Below are 17,354 nucleotides of genomic sequence, written 5' to 3'. Positions count from 1 at the left end.
TCCATCACCAACTCCCGGAGTACAATCAAACTCATGTCCACAGAGTCGGTGATGCCATCCAGCCATCTCATTCTCCGTCGTCCCCTTCTCCTCCCGCCCCCAACCTTTCCCAGCATCAGAGTCTTTTCCAGTGAGTCAACTCGTCGCATGAGGTGGCAAAAGTATTGCAGTTTCAGCTTTAGCATCAGTCCCTCCAATGAACATCCAGGACTGATCTCCTTTAGAATGGACTGGTTGGATCTCCTTGCAGTATAAGGGACTCTCAAGAGTCTTCTCCAACACCACAGTTCAAAAGCATCGATTCTTCGGCGATCAGCTTTCTTCACAGTCCAACTCTCACATCCATACATGACCACGGGAAAAACCATTGCCTTGACTAGACGGACCTTGGTTGGCAAAGTAATGTCTCTGCTTTTTAATATACTATCAAGGTTGGTCATAACTTTCCTTCCAAGGAGTAAGCGTCTTTTAATTTCATGGCTGCAATCAGCATCCACAGTGATTTTGGAGCCCCAAAAAATAAAGTCTGACACTGTTTCCACTGTTTTTCCATCTATTTCCCATGAAGTGATGGGACCAGATGCCATGATCTTTGTTTTCTGAATGTTGAGCTTCAAGCCAACTTTTTCACTCTCCTCTTTCACTTTCATCAAGAGGCTTTTGAGTTCCTCTTCACTTTCTGCCATAAGGGTAGTGTCATCTGCATATCTGAGGTTATTGATATTTCTCCCAGCAATCTTGATTCCAGCTTGTGCTTCTTCCAGCCCAGCGTTCCTCATGATGTACTCTGCATATAAATTAAATAAGCAAGGTGACAATATACAAGCTTGACGTACACCTTTTCCTATTTGGAACCAGTCTGTTGTTCCATGCCCAGTTCTAACTGCTTCTTCCTGACCTGCATACAGCCATATGATCCATCAATCGCACTCCTCGGCATACACACCGAGGAAACCAGAATTGAAAGAGACACGTGTACCCCAGTGTTCACTGCAGCACTGTTTATAATAGCCAGGACATGGAAGCAACCTAGATGTCCATCTGCAGACGAATGGATAAGAAAGCTTTGGTACATATACACAATGGAGTATTACTCAGCCTTTAAAAAGAATGCATTTGAACCAGTTCTAATGAGGTGGGTGAAACTGGAGCCTATTATACAGAGTGAAGTAAGCCAGAAAGAAAAACACCAATACAGTATACTAACGCATATATATAGAATTTAGAAAGATGGTAACGATAACCCTGTATACGAGACAGCAAAAGAGACACAGATGTATAGAACAGTCTTTGGGACTCTGTGGGAGAGGGTGAGGGTGGGATGATTTGGGAGAATGGCATTGAAACATGTATATTATCATATGTGAAACGAATCGCCAGTCCAGGTTCGATGCATGATACAGGATGCTTGGTGCTGGTGTACTGGGATGGCCCAGAGGGATGATATGGGGAGGGAGGTGGGAGGGGGGCTCAAGATGGGGAACACATGTACACCCGGGGTGGATTCATGTCAATGTATGGCAAAACCAATACAATATTGTAAAGTAATTAGCCTCCAATTAAAATTTAAAATAAATAAATATAAAAAAAGAAGTAACTGATAGAACTTTGTGTAGAACAACTGACTGGTTCAGGATTGAGAAGACCTAGTAATGCTCAATCAAAAGATGATGCCTGTAAAAATTAATACACAGAAGTCTCAACCGTTGATAAAAATGGAGCCAGAAGGCCAGAAGGGGGAGCTCTAACACCCTACAACCATAGTGGAATGTGAAAGACTTTTTCTCTTGCCTGGCAAGAGCTCAGTCAAAGAAAGATGGTTACAGTGCAATCAATGAGAAGCTACTATAGATTGAACTCTTTCCTTCACCAACTCCCCCCATAAATAAGTTCTCTCTTTAATGCAAAAGATTGCATGTGGCTTGCCATGGTTGCTGATGCCAAATTGCAATTCTTTGATGATCATGAACAAACCCATTTTTGCTGGAGAAATAACTGTCAGTCTATTTAAGGTCAGCATTTTTGGCCCACATAGGGATACAGAGAAGACCTCCAACAATTGGAAGGTGGGTTCTCAAACAGGTGTGTTACCAACACTGAGCTCACTGATGCTTGATGCTTTTCTTAGGGACCCTGGGGTTTGAAGTTTAAGTCTTTCTCCTGGATCTGAGTTGCTCTCTTTGCTTTGCAGATCTCCAGGCTTTATTCAGGATCTATATTAAGGTTTTGTCCTTTCTGATTAAAGCCTTGTTTATCTTCAAGTACTCTTTTGGCACATTGACCTGACTTGAAATCAAGCTGTTTCAACTGGAATTCCCTCACTTTCAGCTTGATTCCTTTTGGAACAGGGACTCTTCTATTAAATCTGTGCTATTAAGCATTTAGCCTGAGTCTTTCAGGACTGGGCTGTGCCCTTGAAACTGGCTGGTGTTAACACCTGCAGGGTTTTTGAGCTGTTAGGGCTTTTTGTAAATTGTCCTTCTACTCTAGAGAAAAACTTCTGGGAAATAGGGTCCCGGTTACCTAAATGCTTTGAAGGAGCATTTGCCCCAGCCCTCCTCAACCACAGGGACCCTGGATTTTCTGTTTAAAAACTGGGGTCCTTTCTCATGTGCATTTCCGTGTGGACCTGAGGCAGGAGATAGATGGGCTCCAGGCCAGACATTTACAACTAGCTTCCTGTTCATATTTCTTGAGGCAGAGTGTAGATAGACTCCAGATCAGAAGTTTACAGCCAGCCTCCTGTTTATACTTCAAGATAGAAATAACAACAAGAACAGGGTAAATAGCTGGACTTTGTCTCCTGTGGACACTTTAAGATAACAATAATGACAGGGACAGAGAGGGATTAAGCACTGCCTGGGTAAAAGATCAAGAGGTCACGTATTTCTCATCCTTGGGGTCAGGGAGACCTTGACTGTGCATGTGCAGAAAGGTTCTGTGGGGTCAAAGAGGGAGGTGACGCCAAACCGTAATAAGTTTTACTAACTTCCCAAAGGCCCTTGTGTGAAAATCCATCTTGGCTAAAGGATGTGCACACATGGAGGGAAGGGCCCTGAGTCAAAGAACAAAGCAGGTTGATTGGGCAGAGAAAAACAAAGACATGGGAGACTGCCCTCTTACAAATGATTTAAACTTCCCTGGAGAAAAGAGAATGCTCTTGCACTGTTGGTGGGAATATAAATTGATATAGCCACTATTGAAGAGGTATGGAGATTCCTTTAAAAACTAGGAATAAAACCACCATATGACCCAGCAATCCCACTTCTAGGCATATACCCTGTGAGGAAACCAAAATTGAAAGAGACATATGTATCCCATTGTTCACTGCAGCACTATTTACAATAGCCAGAACATGGAAGCAACCTAGATGTCCATCGACAGATGAATGGATAAAGAAGTTGTGGTACATATACACAATGGAATATTACTCAGCCACAAAAAGAAATACCTTTGAGTCAGTTCTAATGAGGTGGATGAACCCAGAATCTATTATACAGAGTGAAGTAAGTCAGAAAGAGAAAGATAAATATCGTATTCTAATGCATATATACAGAATCTTAAAAATGGTACTGAAGAATCTGTTTACAGGGCAGCAGTGGAGAAACAGACATAGAGAATAGACTCATGGACATGCGGAGAGGGGAGGGGAGGCTGAGATGTATGGACAGGGTAACACGGAAACTTACATTACCATGTGTAAAATAGATAGCCAACAGGAATTTGCTATATGGCTCAGGAAACTCAGACAGGAGCCCTGTATCAACTGAGAGGAGTCAGATGGGGAGGGAGATGGAAGGGAGGTTCAAAAGGAAGGAGATATATGTGTACCTATGGCTGACTCATACTGAGGCTTGACAGAAAACAACAAAATTCTGTAAAGCAGTTATCCTTCAATAAAAAAAGTTTTAAAAAAGTGCAACTTTTATTAGCAGCATATAGTTGAATATGGCTTTTATATGTAGTCTGACATTCTTTGCTGTTTAGTTGACATAAATATTTCATTTACATTTAAAAAAATAAAGAAAAATGATGTCAGCATACTGAGAATATCTATAAAGAAAAAACAAAAAGAAAGAAATAGAGTGTCACTTCTTCCTCCCACCTCCAGCCTTAAACAATCACTAATCCACTTGTCTCTACAGATTTGCTCTATTTAACATTTCATATAAATGGAATCATATAATATTGGCTTTTTTTGACCAGCTTCTTTCACTTAGTGTAATGTCTTCAAGGTTCATCCATACTGCAGTGTTTGTCCCTTTATGTCTTTTATGAGTGAACAATATATAATGTATGGATATATCACATTTTGTTTATCCATCATCTAAGCTGCCATAGTCCACTTTTTGTTGGTTCCACTTTCACCTTCTCTGAACCAAGATCAATGTCTCCTGTTCTCTGTCTTATTCACTGCCATCCAGTCCTCTCAGATCTGCTTAAAATGCCAACTCTTCTCAATGGTATCCTTGAAAAAATACCTACTAGGGGCCCGTAAAGATGGCATCTGCTTTCACCTAGATGGCAACTCCCTGTGGCAATCTAGCTGACTGTCATGCTTTGTGGCATCAACAACTATGAAACAATTAGAGTGGAAGGGCTTCCCTGGTGGCTCAGACTGTAAAGAATCTGCCTGCAATGCAGGAGATCTAAGTTCAATCCCTGGGTTGGGAGATCCCCTGGAGGAGGGCATGCAACCAATTCCAGTATTCTTGCCTGGAGAATCCCCATGGACAGAGAAGCCTGGCAGGCTACAGTCCGTGGGTTCACAAAATGTCAGACATGACTGAGTGACTAAGCACAGCACATTAGAGTGGAAATCCCAGGGCAGATGGCATGCATGGTCTCTAGTGATGCCTCTTTGTATAAGCTGAAGTATGCAGGGCCCTCTAGAACCCATCATCCATCCTATCAGTTTCGCAGCAGCTCAGCCTCTATCTTATGTTTTAGGAGTTTCCCCACTTTATGGTCTTGGGAAGAAATAACACAATCTTCCCAGAAAATAACAGATGCTTCCATTTGCAGCCTCCTCACTGCACTTCTGGAATCAGATACCCTCATGCAGACTCTGAATCTGGACATAGGAACAAGAAACTTGAAATCGAGCAACAGCCCATAGAATCTACCTCAGTGGGGCTCTGAGCTCAATTTCCTGTCCTCCTAAATGCTACAGGAAAGATGAAAACAAACAAACCACAACCCTCTATTGCACACAGCTAAGAACCTGACATGATAGAGCCTTGTATTTGTGTTGGAAGGCGCAAATGACCCAGTGTAGGGTGATGATCAGGTGTTCTAAAATTGCCTCTCTGCAAAAGAAGATTTTTAAGATCAACTGAGGCAAACGAATGATTAAAGAAAGAGAAAATGGCTGCTGAAGACTCCCGTTCTTCTTCCCCAGCCTCTTTGCCGCAGGCTTTGCCTCTAGCACTATCTCGCCCCCCTCTTCTGGGGGCTTGTGCTCAGACCCTGCCTCCAGGGGCACCTTTTTCCTTCCCCCTTTATACTGCCTGTTCCTCCTCTGTACCCTCAGTTTCCCCACACTAACTTTCTCACTGAACTTCCCTTTCCTCCTGAAGCTCTCCTCATCCCATTTTCTTCTGAACCCCTCAGAACCTGTCCCTTTGAATTAAGTAAGCCTTTTGAGAATCCAGAGGTTAAACTCTTAGATTTTTATATTTTTTGGGCTAAAACTGAACTGTAAGCATTATTCAAAGTGTTTCCCAAAGTAAACAAAGATCCTCGCAGATTTGCTACTGAATTTAATATATCAATCTTACCAATCTTGTTTCTTTAATCTATATCAGTTAGATCATAAGCTTGTTGGTGAAGGCCAATTCCAGCATTGAATGAAAATTTCTGATTGGGAAAGTCCTGAAAGGTCTCTAGAATTAGAACCAGGAGAGCAACCTTCTAACTTATACCATTAGGCCCAAGAAATCCCTAGATGACTTCATTAGGCAATTCCTAGCACTTTCCCAAAGCTTAACGATTGGAATAAAGGAACAAAACTCATGCTTTCATACAAACATCTGATGAATCTATCCATCGCTATTATAATCAACTTCAGGTTATTTTTGAAGAAAATTCTGGTCTTCTTTCAGATGTTGATCCCACTCATGTAGATATAACTCTGATTATTAATGGTCTGAACAAGGATCTAGTAAAAAGGAACAGGGTATAATGGGAAACTGTCCAATCCAGATTTAGTATCTGAGAAACCAGCTCTCTCACACTCTGGATGAGTCACCTAAAAGGAAAACTGCCAGAATTATTAATCTTAAATTTCAGCAAATAAAGTTTCCTAAAAGAAACAAAAACCTTCCTAGCTTCTATTATTAATGCAAAGAGGACACTGGAACAGAGATTTTTAACAGACTCAAGCACTTTAGTCACCATCAGCCCTCTAATCGGTCTTTCCAACTTCTTCCCAATTCCCGGCTGTGGGGCTCCAAGGAACTGTAGGGGCTTTTCTCAATCCTCCCTCTTAATCAGCTTGGAGAACCATTCCTCCAGATTTGAGATGGATCTCTTCTAGTCCATCTGAGCCACTCTTGATGCTCAACCCCACTACTAGAAAGCAGTCCCTGCCTTGAATTCAAATAATGGGGATCTCTAATGAGATTCACAAGAGATTCCTGTCTGTGAACTGGTTCCCTTTTGTTTGGGCCCTTTGAGAGACACACACTGTTTTCTCCTTAGTTCCTCTGCCCCCCTTTCCTATATTATACTGATAATTATTCTTAACGTAGTATCATGCTGAAATTGCTTTCTTCTGAAAAGGGAAATAATTCTAGAATTTGACAATAGTCATCAAAGCAGCCAACCAGATGAATTAAATGACTCTTTGACATCTTTTTTTTTTTTTAAGTTTGCAAATTCTTTATATTTCCAGCTATTGAGACAACGTTTCTGAGTTGAGGTTACCTCTAGCAGCAAAACCAGAGCCAGCTATTAAGCAGCCAGAATGCTACACTATACATGACCATTTATTTTTAGCATGTTCTTTATTCTCCTCTTCCAGAAGCTGCAGATATCTATTTAGTTTATCTGTAGTTGTTATGAAACTGTATCTACAACTGTCATGTCTCCTGAAATTCCTTCAATCATTGCATATATATTTGAAAAACCATACATGGAGTCAGTTCTAACTAGCTGTCCATTTTGGTGAACAGCATTTTCACTCATAGAGAGCTTTACTTTTAGCCTGCCAACTGCATGGATTTCTTCATTTTGAGAGGATGGAGGAGGTCCTTCTAAATCCAAAAATCTAGTGGTCTTTCACTTAGGGTAAGTACAGGAGGTGGTGTTTTTAGTGCCATAGGCTTAAAGGGAGTAGACTGTGTAAGGTCTGGTCTTGAAATCTGCTGGTCCTGAAAATGGAATGTTCATTTTTCCTGCTAGAATTCTCTCTGGAACCTGCATAATCACACTAGCATTTGAAACTCCTTCTTGGAATGCTTGTTCCAGGTCAGCATTTGTTGGTGGTATCTTTCATTTTTCCAGGACCCTCACTTACTGACATTTGGTGTATTCCATTTCCTACTGAATTCGATTAATTTCTGCCATCTCAGCAGCAGTAGGAGAAGGAAATGCTGCCCCACTCACTAAATGTATACCAACTACTGCTTGCTTTCTGGCATTATCTGCACCCACTCCAGTGTTCTTGCCTGGAGAATCCCAGGGACGGGGGACCCTGGTGGGCTTCTGTCTATGGGGTCACACAGAGTCGGACACGACTGAAGTGACGCAGCAGCAGCAGCTTCATATTAAATCCTTTAACTTGCCTCAATATGCATGTGCTGGACTAAGAGCCACTTCTGTCCCCTTGGGTCCACTGGAGGGTCCCCAGCAAGGGCCACCACCCACTGGCTCTCCTGTTTGACATCTTTTATCAGCTCTGTCTCTGAGCTGATTCTGGAAACACTGATTGTTTATCTTTATTAAATCAACTACTACCCTCCTTATAGACAAAATTGCCAATTGATATTGACAAAATTCACAGTGTACTATCCATTGATTCAAATAGATCCCTCAAAACCTCTCCCCAGAATTAATCAATATCCTATAAGTAAAGAATCCTTTCATAGCATAAAGCCCATGATAGGACATTACAAGTCTCAAAGACCCATTTCTTGCAATAGTTCCTGAAATACCCCTATTTTACTAATGAGCAAACCTGAAGGTTGAGGGTGGAGGTTTGCTGGGGACCTCAGAAAAATAAACAATGTTGTTATCCCTCCACACCCTGTTGTTCTTAACCCTCATACTTTACTAAAATCCATTCCCACTGGATGTAAATGTTCCACTGCAATTCAATTTATGCAGTACATTTTTTAGTATTTCAGTTGATGGACTATTTTGTATCATTTTTGCCTTCACCTTGGAATAAAACCAGTTCACCTGTACAGTAATGCCTCAGGGTTTTACTGAGAGTTCTTATTTCTCACAAATCCTCAAGGCTGATCTAGATAATATAAAGTTCCCAGAAATTCTACTTTGTTGCAATATGTGGATGATTTGCTTTTTTGCTATCCTCAGGCCTCTTCACAGGAAGACAGCATCCACTTGCTAAAGTTTTTAGCATTAAAGGGACACGAGTTGTCAAGGAAAATTGTAGTTTGCCAAAACCCAGGTTTGATATTTAGGGCATCTGATATCATAACAAGAGCTATACCTAGTTCCAGATAGGTTTTATGGTGTCTTAAGTGTCCCCAAACGCCAAATATTAATTGCAAGGTTTTCTCAGATTAGTCAGGTTTTGCTGAAAATGTATTTCAAGTTTCTCTCATATAGACAAACTTCTGTATGTTTTGTAGCTTATTATTTTGGAATGTTGTAAATGTGTCATGGCTTACTTCTAGCTGAAGTAAAATTTAAAATGGCCCTTATGTTTAGGTGTTATTAGATACAATACTTTTACCTGCCAGTTTAGCTCTTAAGATTTCAGGGCATTCTAAACTTAATGCTCTAGAAGCTAAGGGAAATTTATCTTATTGACATTTCCACAAGGAATGCTTCTCTTAAAGGGACCGATAGCAGCTGAACCTCTGTCATGGTCCAAAAGAGTATTTCCCCAAATGATAACTTAGGAAAACTGGCCCAGAGAAGTTCAACAATTGGCCTCAGGAAAGGAAAAACAAGATTGGAAATTCAGTAACTGTTTTGATAAAAAGAGAATGATCTGCTCAGCCCAGTGCTCTGTGTTGTCCTGGGGGGTTGGGGAGGTGAGCATGGGAGAGAAGCTCAAGAGGGAGGGGATATATGTATACTTATGACTGATTCACATTGTTGTATGGCAGAAACCAACACAATATTGTAAAGCAATTATTCTTTAATTAAAAATTAATTTTTTAAAAAAGAATGCTCTGGCTTGGACCAAACAACAATCCAGTCTTACTGGAAACTAAAATTCCTATCCTAATGGACCTGCACATCATCAGGTGACCTGAAAGTAAAGATTTCCCAGAATTGAAGCAGACAATGTTTGAGTTCTACTTCTTTTGCTCTTTGGGGGACTTGCCTGTGATTTGCCATGCTTGCAGACCCTGAATTGTTAATTCTCTGTTGAATAAACCCAATTTTTCTGGTGAAATAACTGGCAGTCTATTTGTTTTCAGTCCATACAATTCAGTGACATTTAGTACAACCACTTTTGTGCAACCTTCACCATTACTTAGCTTCAGAACATTTTCATAATCCCCCAAAGAAAATCTTGTACCCATTAAGCAGTCACTCCCCATTCATCTGTTCTCCAGCCCTTGGAAACCAGTAATTTATTGTCTCTTGGCTTACCTATTCTGGATATTTTGCATAAATGGAGTCATACAATGCATAATCTTTGTGTTTCCTTCACTTAGGATAATGTTTACAAGGTTCATCCATATTTTGGCATGTATCTACATTTTACTCCTTTTTATTGCTGAATAATATTTCACTGTATGGATATACTACATTTTATTTATCCATTTACTGAGTACTTGAGTTATTTCCATCTTTTGGCTATTGTGAATAGTGCTTCTTTGAACAGTTATGAACAGGTTTTTGTGTGAACAATTGTTTTCAGTTCTCTTGGGTAGGAGTTGAATTTCTTGGTCTATGGTAATTCTGTATTTAACATCACTAAACTGTTTTCAACAGGAGCAGCACCATTTAACGTTCCACCATTCATGCACAAGGGTCCAATTTCTTCACGTCCTTACCAACATCTGTTATTAAAAAATAGCCATGTGGTATTTTTGGATTTATTATATCACATAATGGATCTGATATATTTCATTGTGGTTTTGACTTGCATTTCTTGCATTATGATTATTGATGTTGAACATCTTTTCATTTGGTTATTGGCTGTTTGTATATTATCCTTAGGGAAATGTCTATTCAATTACTTTGCCCCCCTTTTAATTGCATTGTGGTTTTTAATTGAATTGTGTTGCATTATGAATTTTTTAAAAAATATTTCAGACTTGAGGCTTTTAGAAAATATTTGCAAATATCATGTTCCATTCTATGAGATTTCCTTTTAATTCACTTGCTAGTGTCTTTCGATACACAAAAGTCTTAATTTCAATGATGTTCAATTTATTGACATTTTCTTTGCTTGTATTTTGTGTCATATCTAAGAAAATGTTGCCTAATTTGAGGTCATGCAGATTTTCACCTATGTTTTCTTCTAATCACTTTAGTTTTTAAGAATAGTTTTCAGTCCAGTTCAGTTCAGTTGCTCAGTCCTGACCGACTCTTTGTGACCCCATGAATCACAGCACGCCAGGCCTCCCTGTCCATCACCAACTCCCGGAGTTCACTAAACTCATGTCCATCGAGTTGGCGATGCCATCCAGCCATCTCATTCTCTGTCGTCCCCGTCTCCTCCCGCCCCCAATCCTTCCCAGCATTGGAGTCTTTTCCAGTGAGTCAACTCTTCGCATGAGGTGGCCAAAGTATTGGAGTTTCAGCTTTAGCGTACATTTAGGTTTTGATTCATTCAGAGTTAATTTTTGTATGTGTTGTGAAGTAGGTGTCCAGAATCATTTTTTTTTTCTTTTGCATGTGGATATCAAGTAGTTTCAGCATTAGCCATTGATGAGACTATTTTCCCCACTGAACAGTCTTTTTACTCTTGTAAAAATCAATTTTACAATATTTTTGGGTAGACTCTCAATTTGATTCCATTAAACTATATATTCGGAGAAGGCAATGGCAAGCCACTCCAGTACTCTTGCCTAGAAAATCCCATGGATGGAGGAGCCTGGTAGGCTGCAGTCCGTGGGGTCGCTAAGGGTCAGACACGACTGAGCAACTTCACTTTCACTTTTCACTTTCACACATTGGAGAAGGAAATGGCAACCCACCCCGGTGTTCTTGCCTGGAGAATCCCAGGGATGGGGGAGCCTGGTGGGCTTCCGTCTATGGGGTCACACAGAGTCGGACACAACTGAAGTGACTTAGCAGGAGCAGCAGCAAACTATATATTTTTCTACATGCCAATACCACACTGTTTTGATTACTGTAGCTTTGTAGTAAGTTTTGAACCTGGGAAATGTTCTAGATGTGTTCTACTTCCAGATTGTTTCCACTGTGTGGTATCCCTTGCAATTGCATATGAATTTTAGGATTTGCTTTTCCACTTCTGCAGAAAGGCTATTGGAATTTTGATAATGATTGCATTGAATTTATAGATCATTTTGGTAGCATTGTTATTTTAACAGTATTATGTCTTCCAGTTCATGAATATCAAATGTTCTTTCCATTTATTTACATCTAGGTCTTCTTTAATATATTTCAACAATGTTTTGTAGTTTTCAGTGTATAAGTCTTGGATTTACTTGGTTAAATTTCTTCTTAAATACATTATCCTTTTTGATGCTATTGTACATGAATTTTCCTTTTATATTTTCTATTACTTGCATGTAGAAATAAAACTGATTTTTACATGCTGGTCTTGTATCCTGAAACACTGTCAACTCATTTAAAAGTTCTAATTGATTTTTGATGGTTATTTCGATTTCTATATGTAGAGTCATGTCATTTGAAAATTGAGAAAATTCTTGCTTTCTAGTTTGAATGCCTTTTATTTCTTTGCCTTGCCTAATTGCTCTGACTACAACTTCCAGTGCAGTCTTGAATAAAAGTGGCAAAATCAAGCATCCTTGTTTGTTCCTAATCTTAGGGGGAAAGCTGTCAGTTTTTCACTCTTCAATATGAGATTAGCTGTGGATTTTTCATTAATGTACTTTATCATGTTAAGGAAATTTCCTTCTATTCCTGGTTTGCTCAGTAATTTTATCATGAAAGGTTACTGAATTTTGTGAAATGTTTTTCCTGCATCAAGATGGTTGTGTGTGTGTGTGTTTTGCCTTCATTCTACTAGTGCAGTGCATTATATTGATTGATTTTCTTATGTTGTACATATCCTCAATTTCTGGGATAAATCCCACACAGTCATAGTTTTTTATCCCAGATTTATGTTAACTTGGCTAGGAGTTGGGCAACCATAGGTGCCAGAGTCCTCAAATTCCTCTAGTATCCTTGTCTTTGTCTCCACTATTGACAAAACACTAAACACTCCTGAAGTGAAAGTGAAAGTCGATCTGGTGTGTCCGACTCTGCGACACCATGGACTAAACAGTCCACAGAATTCTCCAGGCCAGAATACTGGAGTGGGTAGCCTTTCCCTTCTCCAGGGGATCTTCCCAACCAGGGATAGGACCCAGGTCGCCCACATTGCAAGCGGAACACTCAAGGAGAGTCTGTATCTTGTAGCTCTTTCTGCTGTAATCCAGAGTTGCTGGTGTGGTGGCAAGTTCTGGGGTGGGGGTCAGGGTATGGTGGAGGAGTCTATAATTTTCCAATTAAATCTCAGTCTTAGTGGGACTACAGGACTTCCCTGGTGGCTCAGAGGTTAAAGCGTCTGCCTCCAATGTGGGAGACCCAGGTTCGATCCCTGGGTTGGGAAGATCCCTGGAGAAGGAAACGGCAACCCACTCCAGTACTCTTGTCTGGAGAATCCCATGGATGGAGGAGCCTGGTAGGCTACAGTCCACTGGGTTGCAAAGAGTCGGACATGACTGAGCAACTTCACTTTCTTTCTTTCTTAGTGGGACTGTCTAGGACAAATATTTATCCAGTGGTACAGCTTTCTCCCAAGCTCCTTGCCCTGTGCTCCCTCCTCTGATTGCAACATTCCTAATGATTTTCCTTGAATAAACCCCCTACCCCCAACTCCATGTTTATTTTTTTCTCCTCCTTAGTGAGACAGAAAGGTTAGATGGGGCCAAAGTAGGAGGAATGTCCTTATCTCAGCTAGCATAAGACTCTGGTAAACTCTTTTCCCCAGGAGAGTAGACATTTTTGGTGAACTCTAGATGTGTTTCACGATGATTATCCTTCATCTCTTAGAGCACTGAGGGAATATTTCTCAGGTCTCCACCATGCAAATCCATAGGAGTTTCTGAATCTAATGGCAGTGGAAATATGGGCGACCTCTTAAGACTGTAACCCCCAAGGAATTTCTCACTCTCAAGACAGTCCACATTCAACCATTGACAATTTATCAAAATGAGCATTTAATATTTCTAATGTTTTGTGGTTCCTGTAGTTTCTGTTCCAGGTAAGCAGATCTGTATTTCTCTGGAATACAGGTATGCCTGTCATACCAGATTTTGCATACCAGTGTTGAAACTTGCCCAGCAACCTCAGTTCTCAGGAAGATAAAAGGAAAGTCATTGATTTTCAGCCTGTCCAACTTATTCTTGTTGTAAGGATGTGAGCGATCACTTTCAAGCTGTTCACAGTATAGAAACTGAGACAGGAAGTCCAAACAAGTTTTTTAATGCTAGAAAATTGAAGATTATAAAATGCAAACAAAGTCACAAAAATTCTTTCAACTCCTCAAATGTTTAAATGCTCAAGTAATGCAACAATTTCACAATAATTACTCTGGGGTCAACAGAATGTCAGATGTTGTCTGCGCAGAATTATGCAAAAGTGCAGAATTGTGCACAGGATAGCCAGCACCTTGCATAGAATCCATTACACTTTGATTCAACTTTAAATTATTTGCACTCCTGCATATACACCCAAATTTGCATTTTGTATTATCTCTATGAAAAGCAGTATACATCTCATTAACTCATTAAGTGAGCAGCAGCCTTCTAAGCAAGTCTTTTTCATGAGAAAAACATACAAGGAAAGGGAATTTTTTTCTGATATTGTATTCTGATATTATAAATATAATTTATTTATATATATAATTTATTTATATAAATTAATATAATTTATTCATATATAAAATAATATAATTTATTCTGATATTGATACCTGCACCTTGGGCTATGTTTTAAAAAGATGATGTATTTTAGATCTTTAATAATGTCTGTAATAGTAAATAGAGCTATTACATTTTTTATTATTGTAGCATTTTATCCTGGCACTTAAAATTTGCTTTCAATTTTAGAATCAGAAAATACTCCTGGTATGTTTGACCAGTTATATGTGCTGAAAAGGTTGATCATGATGATATACAATGTGGACAGCCTTACAACTTCTGCTGTGATTATTTTCATCTGAATTTGTTTTAATTAGAAAATGTATTTTTTTTAATAGCTGAGGAACCACATATCTCTAAGGTTTAGCTGTTAATAGATACTGGTTTATAATTGACTTTTTATCATTTTTTATATTGAACAAACAGTTTCATACTGCAAAAAAAGTTTCAAAAGGATTTTTCCCTCATTTAATAGATAACCAATGTTCTGAAAGTTAATCACAAATCTACATTTGCATTCAAGATTCAAATACAAAAATAAAAAATAGATGCTAACAAACACCACAGAAACTGAAAATATTGAATTTGATAGTATCATAGCATCATTAATGTATTTGTCACTCATGAAGCTAAATTTATAACAGTAAACTGGGGTTAAACTGTTGAAGTGGTTGCAGCCTAACAATAAACTGAACTTTGGTATGTGCTGCAGAAAAAATGAACTTCATGTATGGCTGCAAAGGAGAGCTGTATCTGCAAGGAACAACCTATCCAATGAAAGCCACAGCGGATCTTATACAAGGTTTTGGGAAGCTTGGTCCGATTGGTGGATTTTCAGAAGCAGGAGTGTTTATGGAATGACAGTCTTTCAATTATGTTAGTGTGATCACTGGAATAAAGTTGTTATTGACTGGCATACTTTCAGAAATATAGTTACTGAACTGAGGCATTTGCTGATTGACTTGTTTACAGGCATGGGATGGTAAAAGATAGGCTGACTTTCAGAAGCTGGAGTCTCATTAACTAGCTAACTGTCAGATGCAGGGCCCACTGCTGCTGATTTTTAGAGGATGTGTACTGATCCAAAGTAATCTCTAACTAATGGTGATTACTTGCTTACAACTTGAGAGACTATGACCAAAAAAGTCTTTAACATGGAAAAGAAGACTTTCAATTCTGTTACCTTCTCCCACCCTACCCCAAAAGGTTCCCGGGGAAAGTAAAGAATCTGCCTGCAATGTGGGAGACCTGGGTTTGATCCCTGGGCTGGGAAGACCCCTGAAGGAGGGCATGGCAGTCCACTCCAGTATTCTTGTCTGGAGAATCCCCATGGAGAGAGGAGCCTGTTGGACTACAATCCATGGGGTCGCAAAGAGTCAGATGTGACTAAGCTTAGCACATACCCCACCCCCACCTCCCAACCCTCCAACTTCAGTTTTTTCTCAGCCAAAAATATAGGCGAGACTATAAATAATTGTTCAGATCCCTGTGGAGATACAATTTTCAGATAGCATTGCTATTTAAGTAATTTAAGTGCCAACCAAGGTCCGTCTAGTCAAGGCAATGGTTTTTCCCGTGGTCATGTATGGATGTGAGAGTTGGACTGTGAAGAAAGCTGATCGCCGAAGAATTGATGCTTTTGAACTGTGGTGTTGGAGAAGACTCTTGAGAGTCCCTTATACTGCAAGGAGATCCAACCAGTCCATTCTAAAGGAGATCAATCCTGGATGTTCATTGGAGGGACTGATGCTAAAGCTGAAACTGCAATACTTTGGCCACCTCATGCGACGAGTTGACTCACTGGAAAAGACTCTGATGCTGGGAAAGGTTGGGGGTGGGAGGAGAAGGGGACGACAGAGAATGAGATGGCTGGATGGCATCACCGACTCTGTGGACATGAGTTTGAGTGTACTCTGGGAGTTGGTGATGGACAGGGAGGCCTGGCGTGCTGTGATTCATGGGGTCGCAAAGAGTCAGACACGACTGAGCGACTGAACTGAACTGAACTGAAAGTGCCAATTATTGAAACAGAAATACAGCTCTAACTGCTCAATTTTCATTATCGGGAAAAAAAAAACACAACTAATTACATTAAGGACAACAAAAAAAATCAACACAAGACGCAGTTCAAAATCAGTCCATACAAGACATATTCACTATATACAGGATACCTGTCAAACTTACTTGCCATCTTAGCTTTCTTCTCACTCACCAAACTCATTTATCTGCTTCTGAACACCATCTTATTTGTTCTAATATATTGTATCCTATTCTCCAAATGTGCTTTCTGTTTTAGTTTGGACTCTCATTCATCTATCACTTGAATTATCATAGCTCAGATTTCTAGGCATCAGTCTCAGTTCAGTTCAGTTCAGTTCAGTCGCTCAGTCGTGTCCGACTCTCCGCGACCCCATGAATCACAGCACGCCAGGCCTCCCTGTCCATCACCAACTCCCGGAGTTCACTCAAACTCATGTCCATCGAGTCGGTGATGCCATCCAGCCATCTCATTCTCCATCGTCCCCTTCTCCTCCCGCCCCCAACCTTTCCCAGCATCAGAGTCTTTTCCAGTGAGTCAACTCGTCGCATGAGGTGGCCAAAGTATTGCAGTTTCAGCTTTAGCATCAGTCCCCGGCTTTAATAAATCCTAAATACATTCTCTACACACTGTTGCCAAAACAATGTCCCTTGCTTAACATCTTTAACTGACTATCAATTTCAGGATAAAATCTAAACTCCCTTGCATGGCAAACAGGGCTTTTGTTATCTGGTCTCTTGCCTTCTACTCAAACTTTAACATCTGCCATTCTCCTAATCATTAGTTTTATACTTGAATTTCCACAAAGATGTCATGGTATTATATGCCTTTACCTTTCCTCTTATTTGGAAGGCTTATCTCAACCTCTGGAGAGTTCATGTTATTCTTTCAAAACCTGACTCAGGAATCATTGCTTCTGGAAAACTTTCTCTGATGTAATCAGGCTTCCTTAGTTAGATTCAATCTCTTTCTTCATGTCCAAATTGCTACAATGTTCTTGCACTGCAAAATATTTTCATAATCTATTTGCCTGTTAAAACAACCACACTC

General features: G+C 39.9%; 1 pseudogene; it reads right to left on the bottom strand.

Annotated features, from left to right (window-relative positions):
* Positions 1-5,857: 5,857 nt before the first annotated feature.
* Positions 5,858-9,145, bottom strand: LOC129558885 (mitochondrial fission factor pseudogene; annotated as a pseudogene).
* Positions 9,146-17,354: the final 8,209 nt, after the last annotated feature.

This window comes from Moschus berezovskii, chromosome 8, assembly GCF_049115385.1.
Source record: "Moschus berezovskii isolate FMDL1 chromosome 8, NW_MosBer_1.0, whole genome shotgun sequence".
Taxonomy (NCBI): Eukaryota; Metazoa; Chordata; class Mammalia; order Artiodactyla; family Moschidae; genus Moschus; species Moschus berezovskii.
Note: the sequence above shows the minus strand (reverse complement) of the source record. Positions and strands in the feature narration are given on the sequence as shown.